This window comes from Salmo salar, chromosome ssa19 (genome assembly GCF_905237065.1).
Source record: "Salmo salar chromosome ssa19, Ssal_v3.1, whole genome shotgun sequence".
NCBI classification, from domain to species: Eukaryota; Metazoa; Chordata; class Actinopteri; order Salmoniformes; family Salmonidae; genus Salmo; species Salmo salar.
The window spans coordinates 1,271,281-1,278,570 of NC_059460.1; positions in this window are offsets into that span (position 1 = coordinate 1,271,281).

Here is a 7,290-nt window from a genome sequence, read left to right on the forward strand (position 1 = left end):
CTTGGGCCATTCAGACTTTCTCTCTGTCTCTTTTTCTCTCTGTGTCTCTTCCACAAAACATGCTCTTCACTCACTGACACAATTTCCCCTGGCACTTAAAGTTACACACACCAGTGTGATCTGAAAGAGTGAGTCACCAAGTCAGAGCCAACAAATGTAAGACAAAGACAGTGAATTTGCATGAAAATCATACAATGATTGGTAGGCAAGAGGAAAATAAAGATCATTCTTACCTTTCACTCCTCCGCTGTTAGCAGTGCTGTTCTATCCTAATACTCATTCCACTGTTGGTCAACTTTCTCGCTGTTTTCTGAAGTTGTTATTCAAGTCTTCCTCTATTTACTCACTCTCTCCCTATCCCTCTTTTTTCTTCTCGTAGTTTCCTTGAAACTCTCAGTGTCAGATGATTTGTTTCGTCTACCCCTTCTTGCTCTCTCACTGTCCCTCTCTCTCGCGCTCTCTACAACTGCTACTGTATAGTCTATTACAAAAACAGCTGGAAGAAACTTCCTCCTCCTCCTTTCCATCCCTCCCTCCCTCTCTCAATATGGTGCTGAAGAACTGTAGTGTTGACATGAGTGCATGCAAAGTTTATTTCAACCCTCTGCACAGCGTTGTGTCAATGTGGCATCGCATCATGTGAGCTTATTAGTGTGTGTGTGTAGGGAGCGGCCCTGTGAACTGTCACATTCACCCTGGGCACCTTTGAATGCCTGCAGTTGTACAACCGACTAGGTATCCCCCATTCCTTTGCAACACTCCATTCTCTGATGTGACGGAATTTGTCAAAACTGCCAAAGAGACTATGCCGCATACTCCCACACCACATAGTGTGCATGCTGCCACACTGCTTGCATGCAAAGTGAGGTTTGGGGTTTCCCTGATACAGTGGGTCCTGGAAACCGACTGCATCAGAACCTGTCCAAGTGTGTCAAGGAATGACTTCTCATTGACGGTTAGCTGGTTTCTCAGTTTTTCTCCTTGACTTCCCACTTCTTAAAGTCCCACCTTACCTCCTACAGTGTATGATTACAGCAGATGAATTCAAGTACTTAGTGGCCATTTTCCTCATTCGACCAGATCTGAAGTAATCCTGAACATGAGAACAATATGGTGTAAGGCCGCTGGTGGGCTGGGAGGAGGAGAAGCTGCCAAATGAGTCAATCATAACAGAACAAACAGTGAACCTAACTATCTATCTTTATGTGAACCTACAGTTGCAAGAAAAAGTATGTGAGCCCTTTGGAATTACCTGGATTTCTGCATAAATTAGTCATACAATTTGATCTGCGCTTCATCTTAGTCACAACAATAGACAAACATAGCGTGCTTAAACTAATAACACACAAATTATTGCATTTTTATTGTCTATATTGAATACATAATTTAAACATTCACAGTGTAGGTTGGAAAAAGTATGTGAACCCCTAGGCTAATGACTTCTCCAAAAGCTAATTGGAGTCAAGAGTCAGCTAACCTGGAGTCGAATCAATGAGACGAGATTGTAGATTTTGGTAAGAGCTGCCCACCCTATAAAAAACACTCACAAAATTTGAGTTTGCTATTCACAAGAAGCATTACCTGATGTGATCCATACCTTGAACAAAAGAGATCTCAGAAGACCTAAGATTAAGAATTGTTGACTTGCATAAAGCTGGAAAGGGTTACAAAAGTATCTCTAAAAGCCTTGATGTTCATTAGTCCACGATAAGACAAATTGTCTATAAATGCAGAAAGTTCAGCACTGTTGCTACTCTCCCTAAAAGTGACTGTCCTGCAAAGATGACTGCAAGAGCACAGTGCAGAATGCTCAATGAAGAATCCTAGAGTGTCAGCTAAAGACATACAGAAATCTCTGGAACATGCTAACATCTCTGTTGACGAGTCTATGATATGTAAAACACTAAACAAGAATGGTGTTCATGGGAGGACACCATGGAAGAAGCCACTGCTGTCCAAAAAAAACATTGCTGCACGTCTGAAGTTCGTAAGAGAGCACCTGGATGTTCCAAAATATTCTGTGGGCAGATGAAACAAAATTTGAGTTGTTTGGAAGGAACACACAACACTATGTGTGGAGAAAAAAAGGCACAGCACACCAACATCAAAACCTCATCCCAACAGTAAAGTATGGTGGAGGGAGCATCATGGTTTGGGGCTGCTTTGCTGCCTCAGGCCCTGGACAGCTTGTATCATCAACGGAAAAATGAATTCCCAAGTTTATCAAGACATTTTGCAGGAGAATGTAAGGCTATCTGTCCGCCAATTGAAGCTCAACAGAAGTATGGTGATGCAATAGGACACCAACCCAAAACACAGAGGTAAATCAACAACAGAATGGCTTCAACAGAAGAAAATATGCCTTCTGGAGTTGCCCAGTCAGAGTCCTGACCTCAACCCGATTGAGATGCTGTGTCATGATCTCGAGAGTGGTTCACACCAGACATCCCAAGAATATTGCTGAACTGAAACAGTTTTTTAAAGATGAATGGTCCAAAATTCCTCCTGATCATTGTGCAGGTCTGATCCGCAAATACAGAAAACATTTGGTTGAGTTTATTGCTGCCAAGGGTTCACATACTTTTTCCACCCTACACTGTGAATGTTTACACATTGTGTTCAATACAGACATGAAAACGTATAATTGTTTGTGTGTTATTAGTTTAAGCAGACTGTGTTTGTCTATTGTTGTGACTTAGATGAAGATCAGATCAAATGTTATGACCAATTTATGCAGAAATCCAGGTAATTGCAAAGGGTTCAGATACTTTTTCTTGCCACTGTAGATACCTTTGATTCAGAGAGGGAAAAAATATCAAAACAGTTCAATAGTTTATTCAGCATTTATTTCAACACCTTAGTTATAACTCTTATCATATTTTATCAGTATATTTCTGTATTTCATTTTAAACAAAACTTCATAAATACATCTTATTTCTGCATACATTTGCTCATACTGTATATATTCATCATAATCATATGTTTATATTACTAGTCCTAAAATACTCTTTAAATCATAGAACATAATGCTTTCTACACTACCACTCAATCATTTCCATCAGAAGGTTCTTTAATGGCAACAACCCTAAAGAATGTGTGTTGTTGTGCATTAGTTTCACAGGAATGATAAAGTAGGTAATGGTCGGACAAGTAGAGCAGTATAGAAAGCATTTACCGGAAATAATAAATAAAGAGAACGAAACAAAACAAGTAGCTTCGAATAATTTCTCACACTATTTGGAAGACAGAGATTCTGTAGTGTTTAAAATGTTTACATATACCTAATCATTGATATAATAATTATTGTTAAATTATACTATAATTTATGTTATTGTTGTCATCATCATAATCAATATATTATATAGGCCAGGGAGGGCTCAATCTGCGGGCTGCCCCCTTTTACAGGGCCGCGGATCAATGCAAAAAATATATATAAATAATGATATATAAATAATGAATAATGATATAAATAATGATATCATTATTTATATATATATATATATATATATATATATATCATATATATATATATATACACATACATACATACACACACCAGTCAAAAGTTTAGACACACCTACTCATTCAAGGGTTTTTCTTTATTTTACTATTTTCTACATTGTAGAATAATAGTGAAGACATCAAAACTATGAAATAACACATACGGAATAATGTAGTAACCAAAAAAGTGTTAATCAAATCAAATTATATTTGAGATTCTTCAAAGTAGCCACCCTTTGCCTTGATGACAGCTTTGCACACTCTCAGAATTCTCTCAACCAGCTTCAGGAGATAGTCACCTGGAATGCATTTCAATTAACAGGTGTGCCTTGCTAAAAGTTAATTTGTGGAATTTCTTTCCTTCTTAACGTGTTTGAGCCATTCAGTTGTGTTGTGACAAGGTAGGGGTGGTATACAGAAGACAGCCCTATTTGGTAAAATATCAAGTCCATATGATGGCAAGAACAGCTCAAATAAGCAAAGAGAAACGATTGTCCATCATTACTTTAAGACATGAAGGTCAGTCAATCCGGAACATTTGAAGAACTTTGAAAGTTTCTTCAAGTGCAGTCGCAAAACCATCAAGCGCTATGATGAAACTGGCTCTCATGAGGACCGCCACAGGAAAGGAAGACCCAGAGTTACCTCTGCTGCAGAAGGTAAGTTCATTAGAGTTACCAGCCTCAGAAATTGCAGCCCAAATAAATGCTTCACAGAGTTCAAGTAACAGACACATCTCAACATCAACTGTTCAGCGGAGACTGTGTGAATCAGGCCTTCATGGTCGAATTGCTGCAAAGAAACCACTACTAAAGGACACCAATAAGAAGAAGAGACTTGCTTGGGACAAGAAACGAGCAATGGACATTAGACCTTTGGAAATCTGTGCTTTGGTCCAAAATTTTAGATTTTTGGTTCCAACCGGGGTGTCTTTGTGAGATGCAGAGTAGTTGAACGGATGATCTCCACATGTGTTGTTCCCACCATGAAGCATGGAAGAGGAGGTGTAATGGTGTGGGGGTGCTTTGCTGGTGACACTGTCAATGATTTGTTTAGAATTCAAGGCACACTTAACCAGCATGGCTACCAAAGCATTCTACAGCGATACACCATTCCATCTGGTTTGCGCTTAGTGGGACAATCATTTGTTTTTCAACAGGACAATTAACTATTTGACTAAGAAGGAGAGTGATGGAGTGCTGCATCAGATAACCTGACCACAATCACCCAACCTCAACCCAATTGAGATGGTTTGGGATGAGTTGGACCGCATAGTGAAGGAAAAGCAGCCAACAAGTGCTCAGCATATGTGGGAACTCCTTAACCTCTCTGGGCTAGGTGGCACCAAATCGTCCCACCTACGTAACAGCCAGTTGAATCCTGTGGCGCGATTTTCAAATACCTTAGAAATGCTATTACTTCAATTTCTCAAACATATGACTATTTTACAGCTATTTAAAGACAAGACTCTTGTTAATCTAACCACACTGTCCGATTTCAAAAAGGCTTTACAACGAAAGCAAAACATTAGATTATGTCAGCAGAGTACCCAGCCAAAAATAATCAGACACCCATTTTTCAAGCTAGCATATAATGTCACATAAACCCAAACCACAGCTAAATGTAGCACTAACCTTTGATGATCTTCATCAGATGACAACCCTAGGACATTATGTTATACAATACATGCATGTTTTGTTCAATCAAGTTCATATTTATATCAAAAACCAGCTTTTTACATTAGCATGTGACGTTCAGAACTAGCATACCCCCCGCAAACTTCCGGGGAATTTACTAACAATTTACTAAATTACTCACGATAAACGTTCACAAAAAGCATAACAATTATTTAAAGAATTATAGATACAGAACTCCTCTATGCACTCGATATGTCCGATTTTAAAATAGCTTTTTGGTGAAAGCACATTTTGCAATATTCTAAGTACATAGCCCAGCCATCACGGGCTAGCTATTTAGACACCCAGCAAGTTTAGCCTTCACCAAAATCAGATTTACTATTACAAAAGTTTGATTACCTTTGATGTTCTTCGTCAGAATGCACTCCCAGGACTTCTACTTCAATAACAAATGTTGGTTTGGTCCCAAATAATCCATCGTTATATCCAAACAGCGGCGTTTTGTTCGTGCGTTCAAGAAACTATCTGAAATGGTAAATCAGGGTTACGAGCATGGCGCATTTCGTGACCAAAAAATTCTAATTATTACATTACCGTACTTCGAAGCATGTCAACCGCTGTTTAAAATCAATTTTTATGCAATTTATCTCGTAAAAAAGCGATAATATTCCGACCGGGAATCTGCGTTTCGATAAATAGAGGAAAAAAAAGAAAGACGGGGTCGACCAGTGCACGCGCCTAAGCCCACTGTCCCCTGATCGGCCACTTGACAAAGGCGATAATGTGTTTCAGCCTGGGGCTGGAATGACGACATTCAGCTTTTTCCCGGGCTCTGAGAGCCTATGGGAGCCGTGGGAAGTGTCACGTTACCGCAGAGATCCTTTGTTTTGGAAAGAGTTGTCAAAGAAAACCACAGACACCATTCAAACAGTTTTAGAAACTTTAGGGTGTTTTCTATCCATATCTAATAAGTATATGCATATTCTAGTTACTGGGTAGGAGTAGTAACCAGATTAAATCGGGTACGTTTTTTATCCGGCCGTGTAAATACTGCCCCCTAGCCCTAAGAGGTTAAAGACTGTTGGAAAAGCATACCAGGTGAAGCGGGTTGAGAGAATTCCAAGACTGTGCAGAACTGTCATCAAGGCAAAGGGTGGCTACTTTGAAGAATCTAAAATCTAAAATATATTTTGATTTGTTTAACACTTTTTTGGTTACTACATTATTCCATATGCGTTATTGGTTTACATTTGATGTCTTCACTATAATTCTACAATGTAGAAAATAGTTTTTTTTTTAAAGAAGAAAAACCCATGAATGAGTAGGTGTGTCCAAACTTTTGTCTGGCACTGTATATATCTAAAAAAAAGAAAAGAATTGGGGGGGACTGAGTTAGGGTTTTGCTCTTGTTAGGTCAGTCACTGACAGTCACTCAATTAGCCCATGTCAGCTAAATTGTTTTAGATTGGTAAGTTAGTCCAGCCAGATATCTAAACTTGTGGTAATGATGTTTGAATTACTGATTTTCTATTGATTTTCTTAGTTACTCTCACGCAGATATTATAGTAAAAACTGCAAACATTTCTTTCAACCCTATGGCAAAATGAGTAGAATTGCATGAAATGTGTTATACAATTGCTACATTTTCTCTCCACCCCATGGCCGAATGTGTAGAATTACAGCAAACTTGTCACTTAGGTCCCGAAAAGGCTAGGGCTAGCTCTGACTGCATGTGTAGGTATGGATGTGGGTACGCAGACCCGTAAGCCACTGCAGCCCCTCATGATGAGTTCAGATTTTGTGGCCCCCACCCCCATCAAAGTTGCCCATCACTGATATACACCTATAAATTATGTGTACAAAGTTTTTGTGTATTCCTCACCTTACAATACATTTCACCGAAGGCAATAGCAAATAGGTATCTAAAAGAGCCTGTGTGTGTGTGTGTGTGTGTGTGTGTGTGTGTGTGTGTGTGTGTGTGTGTGTGTGTGTGTGTGTGTGTGTGTGTGTGTGTGTGTGTGTGTGTGTGTGTGTGTGTCTTTTTCAGAAATATGTGGATATGAAAAAGTTTTCAGATTTCGAAGAGAAGTTTATGAAATAGGGCAAAGTTAGGATTGTCAACTGGTGCAAAATATACATCTCTACGTTTTCA